The sequence below is a fragment of the Vitis vinifera genome, chromosome 6 (assembly GCF_030704535.1).
Source record: "Vitis vinifera cultivar Pinot Noir 40024 chromosome 6, ASM3070453v1".
Taxonomy (NCBI): Eukaryota; Viridiplantae; Streptophyta; class Magnoliopsida; order Vitales; family Vitaceae; genus Vitis; species Vitis vinifera.
In genome coordinates, this window is record NC_081810.1 from 2,772,027 (window position 1) to 2,788,864 (window position 16,838).

At 35.0% G+C, this 16,838-nt stretch overlaps 1 long non-coding RNA gene across 3 annotated transcripts; it reads right to left on the reverse strand.

The window, feature by feature from the left end:
* Positions 1-738: 738 nt before the first annotated feature.
* LOC100255344 (uncharacterized) lies at positions 739-16,581 on the reverse strand. 3 transcript variants are annotated; one of them, XR_786015.3, is made up of 3 exons: positions 16,378-16,566; positions 14,093-14,964; positions 739-1,221 (listed from the first exon to the last, which is right to left on the reverse strand). It is a non-coding gene; the product is annotated as an uncharacterized LOC100255344 (long non-coding RNA). The 3 variants fall into 3 exon arrangements; XR_786013.3 differs by lacking the exon at positions 739-1,221 and adding an exon at positions 3,702-4,081; XR_786014.3 differs by lacking the exon at positions 739-1,221 and having other exon boundaries at positions 13,941-14,964; positions 16,378-16,581.
* Between the last annotated feature and the right edge of the window lie 257 nt (positions 16,582-16,838).

Consider the following 16,838-nt stretch of genomic DNA (forward strand, 5'->3'; position numbering starts at 1 on the left):
GGAAACCCAAGGATGGAGGTACATAAGTGAGATTCCTAAGAGGTAATAGTTTGTTTTGCAATGCTTTTAAAAAACACTTCAAATATAAAAAATATTTTTGGAAAAAAAATATTTAACAAAATTTAGAAACTTAAAAAAAAAATAAAAAATCATTTACAATAATTTAAAAAAAAAAAACAATTTATAAGTGACTATCTCAAAGATACTTTTAAAGAATACGCTTTTACTAAAAATACTTCGAATAAAACTATTATCAAATACACTCTAAAAGCCCGATTGACAATGGTTTTAAAAATGTTTTTAACTTTTGTAACACTTAAATAATCAAATTTTTAAGTGTTAAAAAGGTTTAAAAACGTTTTCTAAAATCACTACCAAACGCATTCTAAACTTAAATGACTTAGAATTTGTGTAACATTGATTTTGATTAAAACATTTTTAGTTTATAGCATTTTTAAAAATGATTTTTGAAATAACCACCTATAAAAAAATGATTCTCTAGCATTTTAAAACTTTGTCAAACACTTAACTTTTATAAGGAATTATCAAATGTTAAAAATCACTCTTAAACACTTTTTAGAGTGTGTTTGAGAGTGATTTTAGGAAACGCTTTTAATTTTTTTAATACTTATAAAAACTTTCAAGTGTCAAAAAGATTAGAAATGCCTATTAGAATCACTACCAAGCAGACTCCAAATGAGGTAATTTGTCTCCTACAAGTTTTGCTAAAAGATTAACTTGGTGAAACCACTCATCATATTTTCTTGGACCTCTTTCCTTGTTAGCTACCCATGCTATGATAATAGAATAGTCCTGAATACAAAGATTCAAGAGACTCAAGAATTTGGTTCATAACAAAAGCTTTGGCTCTACAGCAAAATCTATTGGAACCTTTTCCAAATGTATGATCTCCAAGGGCTCTACAGTTTCCTGGCTGTCCCAGGTTACCTAATGAACATCCACCAAAAGTTTTAACTTTATATAACCAAATTCCTACCTATTTTGGATTGCCTGATGAACATTCATCAAAATTTTAACTTCACATAACCCATAGGAGGTGTCTCCACTCCCAATTGTTCTCTTGGAACTGTAAGTTTCATTGCAGCAAGAAGAACTCAAAAGTGTGACTTGAAGGCATCAGTAATGGAAACCCAGAGGTAGGCAAAGAAGTGTATCCCAAATGGCTTCAATCTCCTTTTATCCTTGAAAATCCTGGCAATCCTTGTTCACCAAATAATCCATATCAAAGTGAGGTTAGCCATGTGCCAAAATATCCTGCCTCTCAAATGACAATCAAAATTTTTAAGAAGAAAATAATCAACATATCCCCTTACTCTTAGGTTGTATTCAAAGTTCAAACAATTCCATCACTTCTAGATAAAATAACTTACGAGAATTGGTCATTTTTGGAAAATACAAAAAAGAATGTATTAAAATAAAATTTATTATCACTTTTCAAATGAAAATATTCTGACACCACAGAAATGATAGCTGTAAAGTGCTATATTACTTAGATGCAAAGATTTCCTTTGTATAGAATTGATGAACATTCATGGATAAATATAGCTTATTTTTTACTCAGAGTTCATGTAATCTGTTCATATCATATAAAGGTCATGTCATCTTCTATCTCTAACCATGCCTTGACAGTTATGGCAATGAGCTTGCGGGTCCATGTCCTAGTTGGCTCAATGTTTTGTTAAAGTGACAGACCATTAGGTATTTTGTTACCCTTAAATATAGCCACAATAATAGCAGACAAAGAGAAGATTGCATCTTGGGTTCTAAATCTTCTAGTAGTCCATACTCTTTCTTTCTTTTCCCCCTCAAATTTTATCACTACTACATGAATTAGGATAAAGATGTTTATATAAAGTCAAACAATAAAGATGTCCATTAGTTAATGGGGATATGCATGAGTTCAACACTACTCATATGTGAACATATACGGCTTTTGACATCAACCTTCACTAATTAATTATTTTGCTTTTTGATTCTCATCTAGAGTTTTTATTCATTTTTTTTCTCTACTCATATCTAGGGTTTCCAATTGACAACACTGGTCAGAAAAATATAATAGATAACAAGGTTGCAATTAGTTTGAGTCTTCATTTTGTATCTATAGGGTTTGGAGAGCTATATATAATCAATGTAGCTCATGTAGTTTGTAAGACTTCAAGCAATATGATTGGTGTTTTGAGAATTCTAGGGATGTGTGAATCTTAGGTCTGCTTGCTGAAAAGATTGAACATGGTGCTGGGTTTGAGGATTTTGTTCTAGATTGGAGTTTAGAAGTTTAAATTTTTATGGATTGGGACCTCAGAATTATGGGGTTTACTAGAGTTGGGTTTCATTAAGGTTTTTTACATGAACTAGTGCTTCATTCCGTTAATTTGTGGTAATTTACTGTTAAGCATACACTAGTGTCTTGCTGGATTCAGATTTCATCTGGTCTTTACTACTGGGGATGTATTGAGGAAAAATTAGGACACATGGGGTTTGATACTTGAGCATACTAGGTTTTTGAGACTGGAGGCAAAGGTCTTGTTAGAGACATAGTTAACATATCTCCCTGTCATTATGAAGAGATATGACCCATTTGGCAAACCATCTTCTTGCCCTGATTGACCAATCTTGACTGTCCTTCCAAAGATACAAAATCAGCCAACTCTACATTTCAGAAGGTGGGAACCTTCTTCCTGGGTTGGAACCTAGATGAATTCTCTCCAGAGATGGCAAGAAAGTCCAGTAACATTTCCTCTTCAAGGCCCCTCTATTGCTTCTTTAGAGTCCTAAGATTCTCCTAGATCAAAATATTTTCCACCTTCATAACCTCATTTCACAAATTATTCATTTTTTTCTATAGATTTCTTTCCCTTGGACTTGCCATCACTGCTGCCATCAATCTTCCCATACTTACATCATCCGACAGAGCCAATTTCTTCTCATTGCTATTTAGTATTTACAGCTACATCTGTTTTTTCCTTTTATCTCCAATCCCCTTCTGAGTGTATCTCTCACTTTCTTTTGCTACATTTCTCAACCAAAAACTTAGCTTCCATTCTCAAAACCTTAGAACTCTGTAACTTAAAATCCTTGTGTTTAAAAATCCTCAAGAATTCCCAACAATAAATACCAAATTAGATCTAGGGCCTGCAAAACATCAATTTGTGCTCAGAAGTTAAACTGAACAAACAGAGCACTTTCATGTAAAAGGACCATAAGAAAACTAATTGACAAAAAATCAAGTAGACCCAATAACTGTAACAACCCTAATCAATAACATTTGAAACTAAAATCTCTAATCTAGAACAAAATCCTAAAGGCCCACAACCCCATTCAATCATTTCAGGCAGTAGACAACATAACTCAGGTGGTCCCTAGAGTCCTCAAAGTGCTGAATGGTAACACTTGAAGGCTTCCAAACTCCAAAAACCTCATTGATTCATTCTAATTATACAAACCTAAAAAAGGCAACAAAACTCTAATAGATACAAACAAAAGACTCAATGATATGTAACCTATTAATCTATCATATCTTTCACCTGTTTAGTGGACCAAAAACCCTAGATACAAATAGAGAGAAAAAAAAAAAGAAGCAAATGCTGATATTGAGAAACCCTACATGATCACCACTGAAGACTAGTAAATTTACATGTAACTGAATTAACCCATCAAAGCTCTACAACCAGTTTATGATGGAAACAAACAAAGGCATGAAGTCCCAATAATTATGAAATGGAAGAATTCAAGAACAACCTAGAAACCAAAGCTACCGAAAGCTAAAGGTTTGATGTTAGGAAGCACTGATTTTCCAAGAAAAGCCTCTGATTCTAAAGATTAAAAAATAAATGTAAATTTCTTAAAGAATTGAAGCTACTAGGCAATGATATAGGAAAAAGAAAGATGCCATGACTTTATATATGCAAGACAGGCTGATTTTTAACAGCATGGGATCAAACAAATACAAATGAATGGGAGGGATAAAGGGTGCCATAGTTAGCATCTTTACGCTAGTTAATATTGTGCCTTGTGGGGAGGAAAGTGTTGCATTGAGACCGCAGAGAGCATGTTGTGTTACCTAGAAAAAGAGTGGCAATATCAAACTACCAATTTAACCCAAAAAAATCATAAGTTGTTAGGTAATGAACCAACAATATATATTAAACTGACTAATACTTAGGCTAAAATAGCCTTAACAACTCACTTTAAGGGCATCCTTCTCTCACACATGGGTTCAATAAATCAGAGGATAAACAAACTTTGAGGTTCAAACCAAAGTTTTAACAAAAACTAAGGCTTCATACCATATATATATTTTTTGATAAGCAAAAAAGAGTACATATATAAAGACACCTAAAAGGAGCATGATGTATACAATATTCACCCAGGCTAAAAGCCTAAAACAGGGAGAGAAAAAGCAAAAAAGAAACTCTCTCCTTACTTGAAGTTCAACTACTGTACAAAATCAAACATTGCCAAAGGATGGTTCTGATCCTCTATATACATCCCAACCCGTCCCAAAAAAATGCACATAAAATCAGATTTGATCGTTTGATCTGACTGCTCCACATCATTAAACACCCTCCTATTTATTTCTTTCCAAAGAATCCAAAACAAACACAAGGGGGCAGCCCTCCAAGTTTTTTTCCTCTAATTGTCAATGAATGAGCCATGCCAACTCAGCAAATTCCCTTTAACTGATGAGGGGATGACTAGGATCCTGGTATGAAGCCTTCATTTTTGGAGGTCTTGGTTTACAAGAGCTGGGTTTTCTCAAGTTCTTATTTTTATTTTTATTTTTTACTTTTTTACATGAAGTAGTGCTTTGTTCCTTTTATTAGTGGTAATTAACTGCATTAGTATTTTGCCACATTATGATTTCATCTGGTCTTTATTGCTGGGGATTTATTGACAAAACTCAAAACACAAGGGTTTGATGCTTGAGCATACCAGGGTTTTGAGACTGGAAGCTAAGGTCTTGGTTGAGAAACATAGGAAAGAGTAAGTGAGATCTATGACATTCAAAGGTACTGCAGGTAAAAGCAAAATGCAAGATGCAGCTGCAAATAATGATGCGAAGGAACTGTTTCTGAAGGATGAAGTAGAAGGTTATGGTGATAGTGGTAAGTCCAAGAGAGAGAAATTAGTAGCAGAAAAGAGGTTATTTGGGAGGTGGCCAAGGAAGGTGGTTCCTAACTTAAGGTAGAAATTGGCTGACATTTTTAGTGAAAAGGCTGTTGAAAAGAGAGTCATATTCTAATGGTCAGGGTCAAGAAGATGTGATGGTTCAAATCATTTTAATAATTGACAAGAGCAGTCACAAGATTGGGGCTGGTTAGAAAGAGGATGGTTTTGAGGCAAGCCAGGTTTCAGCTCAAATCCATGCCTGGTAATAGTTCCTCCCTGAGAACTGAACCAGAATTGAGTAGAAAGTCAAGGGTCAGGATTATGACAAAGACAGTGCAGAAGCATTGAAAGATGGTTAAGGAGGGTGACGCTGAACAACTGAAAAAGAGTTCAGGAACTAAGAATAAAATCATCGAAAGAGGTTGTAAGAAGGGAGAGTTCAGAATTGTGAAGGAAAAACCAGCCAGGTTAAGAAAGTGGAAGACCAAGTTGTGAAAGTTAATTAGGGGACGTGGTGGAAGAACGGGGATGCTAGTTATACTTCTTGTAAAGGCATTATAGGTATAAATCCATCATGGAAATAACCAAGGAAGCTATTGTAATATTGAAAGCACAAGCTGGAGATGGACCCCATCTCCTAACCTAACTCTATTTCCTAAATTTGCAAAGTAGAACTGGTAGCAGAACATCATGGTTCCTTCAAATCTCAGCTGATTTTTAACCCCCAAATTGCATGATCATGAAAGAAAATGTATCCTGCCAACATATACAATCCAAGGTTAAATTTTTAGATGGTGTGAGGAATATATATATATATATTTGATAACCGAGGAACCTTCCATGGCCAAGCCCTTAGGACACTCCATGGGGACCCAAACCTCGGGGTGTTGACCGCCCCCAGATGGTGTGAAGGATATCCAAAGTAAGAGTTTAGAATCTTGACTTTGCACTCGGGAACCCAGGAAGTCAACTTAATCAGTGAAACCAAAAGATTGTGGAGACATAAATGCATCAGTTAGTATCCAATAAGGAAGAATATAAAAAATGACATGTAATCATCCAAGTGCACACCATGAAAGGAGGTAGACAAAGGAGAGAAAGGTATACGAGTGAAAAAAAAATATATTCAACCACTAAGCTGTGTCTCTCTCTACTACTACTATCATTATTATTGAACCATGAAAGCAGGTAAACAAAGGAGAGAAAGGTATACAAGGAAAAAAAAAACTATTCAATCAGTAAGCAAAACTATTCAACCATTAAGCTGTGTCTCTCTCTGCTACTAGTAGGCAACTAAGACTTTTCCTAACTTGATAAGTCAGAGAGTCATGAGTGGTGATTCTGTGGCCATTTTCTGATCTCTTGCAGGCAAGATAGTGAGGCTGCAATGAGATCAGCCTGGAGAACCAGACGAGAACCAGCCAGGAGATTTCCAGCACCTACAATTTAGTGCCACTAGTGACAGCCTAACTTGACAAGAGGAGCACAATCTGGACACTCAGGGGTCTGCACCACAAACATGGAACCAGATCTGTTCAAGAGGTGACTATGCACACTGGAGGCTATGAAACTGAGGTGTCCACCAGTCCATGGCCCCACAGAATTGATAAGACTGCTGGATTCAAGAATTCAGTGCATATATAGCTAACTCAAGCAAAAGACTTTGGACTAGCTAGTTTGGAATATTATAAAGGGGTTAATGGCGTGCTCATTCACAATTGATATTTTAAGAGAGGAGACACATTGGGGATATTTCATGCCAAAGTTCAATATTTAGGATGGAACTTGAGACCCTGTGAACCATGTGATGCATTCCCATCCAATAACCCAAGTGCACACCATAAAGGGGGTAGACAAGGGAGAGGAATATATGCAAGAAAAAGAAGAGATTCAACCCGTAAATGTTTTTTTTTTTTTTTTGGGCAACTAGGACTCCTCAGAACTTGATCATCAGAGTACATGAGCCATAGATGCTCTGGCTGTTTTCTGCTGATCTACAGGTAATGATGTGGATGGAAAGAGATCAGCCAGGAGAATAACCAGCCATTTTCATCTACTACATAGATCCTGACTGGGGGATCAATTAAGTCATATAGAAACCAAAAAATAAAAGCAAGAAATGGGAAAATACAGAGACAAAGGAATTCAAGTGAGTCATTGAAAAATGTAATTAACCTTCTTCCCATTTCAAATTTGCAAGTAAATAATAAACAATCACAATTTGATGGTCTTCTAATAGAAAAGATATTCACATTATCAAAGTTTTACATGGAGAAAATAACAAATTAATGCAAGAAAAAAATGTTCTAACCCTTTATCACCAAGTTTTGATCCATTGCTGCACAACTATGCCTACACAGTCATAGAACTTGACAACTCAACATTGCAGTATATTTCACGTGTGTTAGGTTTTTCTAGATTTTACTAATTAAAATGTGTTTACTACATGTCAATATTGATGAGGATGGAATCTGATAATACAGTTTGCTGCAGTTCCAATTCACTTTAGTAAGATGGCAATAGTGGATACCAACACAAAGATTTTGCATTCTTTGATCAAAACCAGAGTGGTTATATAGATATAGAAGACCTGCAGGATACATTTAACTGATGAGTGTTGCCCCATTGCCTATTAATACCCACCTAGGTCTTCTTTGATGCAGTTATAGATAATTCTAACATACTGTATTTTGTTTCTGATGCCTTCAGTGTTTTCTATGGACATGCATGTTCTGTGGCCTAGTATTCTGTCTTTGAAGCATGAAATGGACTTCTAATCATCTTACATAATTCCCCATTAATCACACATGACTCAGAAGGCATCCTTTCAATTTGACCACCCCATGTTCTCTTCCATGAAGCATGATTTGATCATTAAACTGTTGAAAATTTCTGCCTCAATGTGATCATACATCACTGCAATCACATTACACTCAAAAGGTACCTCTCCCCTTCATCCTGCTCTGTCTTCCATATTGTCCTGCTCTTGTTTCTCTGCCATCTGTTCCATACCCATTTCCCATTTTCAAAGCACCTCCACAGTCAATCCTCACAATCCAAACAAAAAGGAAAAAAAAGCTCACCTTTTGGAGTCTGTTCTATCTCTTCACTATTTATCCATGCTTGCAAAAATGGTAATCCGACCTTGTTCTCAATTTTTATTAACTTGAAGGCCACCTAAGTCATAGGATATTTCTGCAACAATCAGAACAGATTGGAGAGAAAACATCCAGGAATGTTCAAGAGTATGATTAACAGCCTCAGCTTAAAGTTGATCAGGTATGAATAGTTACAATTGGCCAATGAGGGTTGAAGAACAAAAAACTTAAAAAAAAATGTGGGAAAGAAAGAAAAGGAAAAACGATTTTCTTTATCTTCATTGAGTTTCTGAAACTATTAACATATTATTTTGAAAATTTCCCCTTTCCTTCATTTGAAGTTTGAAGTAAGATACAATCAAGGTTAGGGTCTCAATTTCTTCTCAAGTAGCTGTGTTTTCGTTTTGTTTGTTTTGTGATAGTTGTAGGATCAGGTGAGTTGCAGCCATGTGCTGTGAGTGACAGGAACTGCCATTGGCAATTGTTATATGAATCTCATAAACTGAAGTTGCACAGGCAGCTCCATTCCAGCAACATGAAGTTTACAGAACCTCAAAGAACAAACATGTGGATCCAAACACCATTTGCACCACTTGGTAGAACCACAGCCAAGTATGGAGGATGATGAGGCTCTTTTTAGAGGAAGCTCAAGAAGGAAGAATTTAACTTTTGGAATCCAAAACAAAATTCCCCAAATGGATGAATGAATTTAAAAATATATGGTTGGAAATGGCATCAGTATCAAATAGATTCCTTCTGAAAATGGCTTAACTACCATAGAAAATTCACTCTCTCCTTTTAACTGCAAGGTCTGTCCCCATCTTAACTCTTGCTCCACTCAAACGGCCATGAAGAATCAACCAAGCACATATGCGAATAAGTGTGGGTAATAGGACCACAGACTCCATGCGCTACTATCTCAATTTTTTATTTACTTGACAAGTAACAGATCAAAAAGGATTTTGTTACCCTTCTAAGCTATTTCCTTGACTGTTGCAAGTAGTAAAACAGGTAAAGTATTTGATGCTTTAGGAAACAGCATGAAATCATTACCAAACAAATGAATAAGATATCTGCTCATCACTTTATTAATGTTTCTTTCTATAAACATTTTGAATTTTCACTTTCATAATACTTTAGCTTTTAGTAAGAATAAAAACATTCCATGTTTTGGGTTTTCATTTGACATTCCTCTATATAGGCAAAGATAGTATATCAACAGGTGCCTAATAAAAAGAGAGCGCAGACAACATTTATCTTTGTTGTTTGGGAATCCATGCTAAACTTCTAATTTTTTTCATTCTTCTTGGCTTTTTTGTTGCCCACATAATTCAATTTATTTTGGGTTTTAGTTATACAATTGGTATACTTCAATATAACCTGTTAAATTTGTTTTACTAAAGTTTCTTGTTAAAATACTAACTTGGTCTGTCAACTTAAGATTTATGACTATTCTAATTTTATATTAAAGAGGAAACCCAAGTCTTGAACAGACATGTGGCAGGAAAGAGCACACTAAAAGGTCCAGGGGCTTGAATCCAAGCCAAGAAGTTGAAGTTACAAGAGTTGAAAGCTACAAACAACGCTTGTGATAATGGAATCCAACACCGCCATTTGGTGACACATGCCTTGGTCAAATTTTTGGCCTTTTACTTTAAAGAGATTAACCATGGTTTGAGGGGGCAAAGGAGGGAGAAAGCTGGCATAAAAGCTCCAAACCTAGCAAAAGAATGTATAGACAAAAACCCTAGCTGTTAATATATGAGAAAACCCTAGCTGCCATTTAACCATGTTTTGCCTTTTTCGATTTTGACTTTGAAGTCCACCAAAGGTTTTCCGATGTTTCTTTTCACAGTATCTGGAATGAGGTATTAAAAACTCCTATAACTGCTAAAATAAGGTATGTAAAAAACCCTAGCTACTATTTAACCCAACTCTCTTCCTTTTTTTTTAGTTTCCTGATTATGGTGTTAAAGTATGTACATTGAAACTCCTTTTATGTGATTTTTCAGGTGAGTAGCAAGGGGTATGAATCCTAAAAACCTCTCCCATCAACCAAAATAAGGTACGTGCAAAAACCCTAGCCTCCATTTCACTCACCTCCTTACCTTTTCCTGACTTGGGTGTTGGAGTGAAAAATATCATCACCTGTGATAGCTCAAGGCCCAACATGACTCAATTGCGGAATTGGGGCATCAGGGATACAAAATCCTCTCTAACCTATCAAAATAAGGTATTCACAAAAACCCTAGCAGCCACTTGACCTACTTTTGTTCCTTTCTCTGGCTATGACATCAGAATGCACACACCTAAGCTCCTTTAGTTTGTCTTTATAAAATATCGAATGAATAGCGTAAAACCCCTTTAACTTTTTTTTTTTGATAGGCAAATAAGAGATTATATGATAGGCAAATAAAACCCCTTCAACTTGATAAAGCAATATGCACAAAAACCTTAGCCACCACTTAATTTACCTCTCTTTCTTTTTCTGAATTTTGTGTTAGAGAGTACACATTAAAGCTTTTTTCATGTGACTTTTGTAGATATCATGGTTGAAAGTATCAATTGAGACCAGTATGACTCAGCCGAGTCATATCCATCTTCGGCATGGCCATGATGAGTTTAAAGAATTGTGCTCCAAGGAATTCGCTATGAGGTAAACAAAAATCTCTAACTTGCAAAAGTAAGTATGAGTAAAAAACCTAATCATCACCTTCCCTTTGTTATTTTAGACATGGGTGTTGAAACTAGAACTTTCAGAATGCTTTTTGTAGGCACCTTGAGTTCAAGAAGGAGCATGACTTGATTTTGGGGCAAGGGGAAGGGGTATGGGTTGGGTTGGTAGGGATTAAGATTATAAAAACCCCTTTAACTTGTCAAAATAAGGTAAAAATCTAGTCCCTGTTTAACCTACCCTTTTTCGTTTTTTTGACTTTGGTATTTAAGCATACAATTAAAGCTCCTCTTATATGTCTTTTGCAAGTACCCAATAAAAATATAATTTTATAAGAGCCGTTTAACTTGCCAAAATACGATATACACAAAAACCATAATTGCCATTCAATATGATTTTCTTCTTTTTTTCTTTTTGAGTTGGTGTCCATTTTATGTAAGGGCAAAGGGTACTAAGACCCTCTTAACTTGTTAATAAGCTAAGCAATAAATAAACAAATAAAAGAAACTGAAACACACTCACACACACACACACACGCCACTACTTAACCTACCTCTCTACCTTTTTCTTTGGCATCAGTGTAGACCTACTAGACCCACTTCGGGATGAGTTTTGTAGGTACCCAAACAAGATTGTAAAAACCTCTCTAACCTGGTAAATAAGGTATACATAAAACTCTAGCCACCACTGACCTAGTTCTCTTCTTCTTTTTAACTTGGGCCTCTTGTGTGTACATAGAAGCTCCTCTATTATGTCTTTATAGGTACTTTCATGAGCTTGAGGCTTGACATGACCAAAGAAGAGTTCACCTTCCTTATTCCTCAGGATTAGAGTACCAACAATACCAAGTTTTGCAGCATTTGATTAGGGATTTAAATATTGATTCATTTTCTTTGAATTTAAAAAAATTTAGTGTATTCTTTCTTAATACATTTACTAGTTGTAACTCTTTAAACATTTTACTTTGTTGGAGTTAGTTTAGAAGTCAATTGCAACATTGAACTTTTTATTTTAAAATGAGTAGCATTAGAAAATAAATTTTTATGTTATCTTTATTTCCAAATTGAAAATTCTTTTTTGCTCTTAATGACCTCATATATTTAGAAAGCTCAAAGATTTAATAACAGTAAAGATCTCTCAGATTTTGTTATACATCCTTATCAATTGTTTGGTGTTCCCTAATTCTCTTTTTCTTTTTTCTTTTGTAGGGATCACATTTTTAGTATCTTTTCAAAGTCAAGATCAAGATAATCTTTTTCACCTTTCACATTTCTATCGATTGAAATAAGTGTTACCTCCTTATCAATTGTTTGATATTTTCCATAATCCTTCATTTTGTTTCGTCTTTTCTTTTGCAAGAATCAAGATTCAGATGTTATTGAATACATAGCATCAAATAATAAAAGGTAAAAAAGAACTTTTTATTCCTCATATTGATCAAATAAAATGTTTTTTGTAGTTTTCTTTTTTGGTTTATTGATTTGATTAAGGGAATGAGACGAACACTTCTTTTTCCTCATTGTGTTTATTCAGAATTTGGTTATATGCCTATTCACATGGCATTTTGAGTTTGAGGGTTTAAAGGGGAGGGGGGGTGTGGGTTGGGTGGACGGGGTTTGCAGTTTGTGTGGGGATGGGGCTGCGCATGAATCACATGTGAGGCAGGTTTACATGTTATTCACTGGTGGGGAAGAGCCTTGGCTTCATATACATTGTTGTTCCATCTTAGTAGTTATTTAAGGATAACTGGTGAGTTAGCCACTCCAATCAATTGGTTCTGTTCAGGAATAACTATGGTAGCTAAACAGTGTACTTCCCCAACAAGTTACAATGTATTTACCAGGGACTATTCAATAGTTTCTATCTATTTGTTAATTTAGCACTGTAAGTGAATTTAACATTAGAACTAAGTAGGGGATTAGGCCCTGATTTGGGTGCATGAGCACCCTAGAAATCACTATTTAATTTTAAAGTTTTATATTTAATCATTTTTCATTTTTTTCTGCTCCTGTATGTTTATGTTCCTGGACTTTGCCTAAAGCCATATATTTCTTACACAAGTAACTTTATTCTAGGCATAAAGTCTTCAATCGATTGTAAACTGTAGAACAACAAATAAATTTTTTTGACAATAGAATCATAGTTCAAATCATCAAGAATAAAAGACTGAGAGAAGAATAAGTACATGAAAAAAATGCTAATACTTTATATGCATCTACTAAGAGACATGTCACTGGCCAATATTTTGTATTGATGTACATATCAAATGTAAAATTTTCTCTTGAAAATTAAAAGAGTACTCAACTAACTAATGTTTTATTTTGGGAATTTAACTTTTAGATAAAATATTTCAGTAAGAATGTTCATATTAATGTAAGTAGTTTCTCAATATCCTTATATGCATCAATTCAGTTTTGTTACTTTTGCCAAATCCAGAAAAATAAGTGTATACTAGTATAGTTATACCAAATTTAAGAGCTAATAATTGTTTATTATGAACCCACTAAGCAAGGTTGTTCACTCAATAAAGAGGCGTATACCTTTACTCTTCATGTATAAATAAAATGAATCTTTCACAAAGTTCTGATGTTAGATCTCTACAAGAAGAGAGGAGATATTTGGTGTTCTTGTGGCTAACAGATACAACTTCAAGAAGCCCATTCAGCTTACTTCTCACAATCTCAAATGTTTAGAGGTATGCTTTCATATAATTTTGGTTATAGTAGTGAACTTGATACTCTAAATCCTCATTTATTCAATTTGGTTTTAAGAAAGAAAAGTTGGCAATATATCCATCTCTAGTTCTATCTATTGGCATATAGTTTTCAGGATTCTTAGGCGAATTTCCATGTTCATAACTGCAATCTTATTTTATGCACTGCCTTGATTTTCTTGATTAAGATTGTGCAAACCAAGCAATCAAGCAGATTTTTTAGGTCCAATTATTTGGCCTTAGGTGGAAACTCCTAGGCTAAGCAGCCTCTCACAGTTTCAATTCCAAACTTTGATTGGTCACTTCATGTTAGTAGACATTAAGATGATTATAAACATGTTTTAATCAGAGAAAAAGATTAAACATAGACATAGATATAAACATTTTATCAACAGCGAGAAAAGACAGACAAACCATTCCAACAGAGTCTCAGGTCAAGATAAAAGAGTGTACATAATGTTAAACTCGGTCTTCTACCTTCTTAACGTCGTTAGCTTTCCTCCTCTGTTCAGAATACAACTTTTCATCCCTCTGAGCATTTCTTATTTCATCTCCGAAGACCTTTTTCAACTGTTCTGCATCACCCTCCTCAACAGAGTCTTCTGATTTCAATGTTTCTGCACTAAACTTACCACCATCCTGATCCTTGGCTTTCTTCTTATACTTGGGTTTAGTTCTCAGAGTGAAACAATCACCTGGAATCAATTAAAGGTCAAACCTCTATTGCCCCAATACAAATCTTCTTTCTCGTCATCTCGAAACTGAATCTTATGACACCTTTTGCTATTATCAAATGACTAACCTTGGCCAACGAACCATCTTCTTGAACCTGACAATTGACTTTCTCACCAACAATCCTTTTAATACCATTCTCAGCCAAATCTACCTTCTGGAACTTAGGAACATCCTTCCTTGGCTGCAGCCTCAGTGAACTTCTCTCTGTCCCTGACAAGAAACCCTGTCCCATTCCCCCATCAGCACCCCTCTTTAGCTTCATTGGAATCTTAGACTTCTCCCTGGATGGAGCATTATCACCCTTTCTAACTTCATCCCCACTTTCCAACTTACTCTTTTTTGCTGCAGATTTCTCTCCCTTGGACTTACTACCACCACCAACAACCTTCCTACCATCTTCATCCTTTGCAGCCAATTCCTTTTCATCATCCTTACAGCAACATTTTTTTTTTGAATACCCCTCCTTGTGGCCGATCTTGCTTTCTTATTAATCTGCTTCTCAATCAAGACCTTAGGTTCTGTTCTCAGAACCTAGAGTCCTCAAACTACAAACCCTAGTGTTACAGTTATCTTCAAGATGTCCTAAAGAGTAAATACGCCATGAGATCTGAATCCTGAAAAAGACGAGCAAGTGCACAAAAGCTAATATTACAAATAAAAGAAACAGAGCAATAATACATATAAAAGACCATTTAAAGAAATCCGTCATCAAACTCAAGTAAATCGTAGAAACTCTAAAGACCTGAATCTACGATGTTTGAAATTTCCATACAACAACCCAGATGGAAAATGCAAAATCCCAACCAGCAAACCACAGAACACATGCCATCCCTGAAGTTATCAAAACTCTGATTGAACATTTGAAAACTTCAAAACTCCACAAACCTCATAGCCCTTCTAACTGAAGACACTAACAAACCCAAAAACCCTAGTTGATAAAAAGTTAAGAATCTCAAACAACACACATCAATCTTAATGGATTCAAAATCTTAACAGAGCATGATAACAGTGACCCAGGGTTTTGAAAACCTCAGAAAGTGATGGGAATTCCCATTTCTTTCAACCTAAAAGATTCTCTTAACAGACTACCATTTAGAAGGGAAAAAAACCCTATTCATCATAGGCTACTAAACCACCTGCAACCCAATTAGTCAGTTGACCCAATCTGAACAGTGTTATGGAGGAGGGAAAACAACCCTAGATATGAAGCACCAAAAAAATAATTCATAGCATGCAAGTAAAACACCCAAATACCAAAACCACAAACCTGAAACCCTTGCATTTGAGAAAAGCCTAGATTTTCAAGAAAACCTCTTCCATGGAAGAGAAAAATAAAAACTGAGGGGGAATCTTAATAAGAGAATTCTTCTCACCTATACAAAATCCCAAAAATGAAAACTCTCAAACTGTCCGCAACCTTATTAATCCATTGTATCTTATCCAGTCTGAGTTGTGAATTGAAAAGATTAATAACCCATGATACAGAAAACCATTGAACCAAGGGTTTTGAAAATTTTTGGAAGCGAAGGAAAATCATCAATTCTTTCCATCCAATAGATAATCCCGAAAAAAGAAAAAATTAAACAATTTAACCAAATAGATCATGATTTAACAGAGAAAAGACCCAATTCATACACAAGACATCTAATTGATCACACCCGAAGATTATTAAATTTATAAGCAATTCAATAGCCCATTTTAGTTATCTAACATGAAACCCAAATGATATTGAAATGAAAAGAATCAAGAAATACTCAGAAACCAAAACCAATAAATCTGAGGCCCTGGCTTCCAAACACCCTAGTTTTCCACAAAAAAAAAAAAAAAAAAAACTCTGACCCTGAAGAGGACATACAAAACCCAGAAAAACGCTTGAGCAATTAAAGCTAGCAGGCCATGATATAGCAAGATAGAAAAAAAAAATAAAAAAATAAAAGGGATAACCCACAATTTAGACATGCTAAAAAGCAAGGTCCAACACCTATGGGTTGTAGCCTTGAAGGAACACAGAAAATAGTAGTGAATACCTTTGTGGCAATTGAGATTGTGCTTGGGTCTGGGCTTTAATGTGGGCAGAGATTTGCATTGCATAGAGAGCACAGCCATGACATACTGAAGAAGAGCGGGAACTGTTTGTGAGATGTTGATTTGTTGCCTACGTACACATATCCTCCTCAAGGCAGTCAACTCTAAATTTTTCTACACTTTCACACACACCATCACTTTGGTGGGATGACGTTTTCAAACCCACACACCATAGAAAAATCGCTCATTTTTATTAAATATTTTAGTGGAATAATTTTTTTAATTTTATTAAAATTCATTCACCATATTATGTACTTTACAGGAGAGCTATTGGTCATTTATATAATTGAATTTATTGGAAAATTATTTAGAAGAAAATCTAACTGAGAATTCAGTCAACCTACCTCACACATAGGTCATGCTATTTTTCAAAGAAAAAATCCTTGTGCAAAGATAAAAGTAC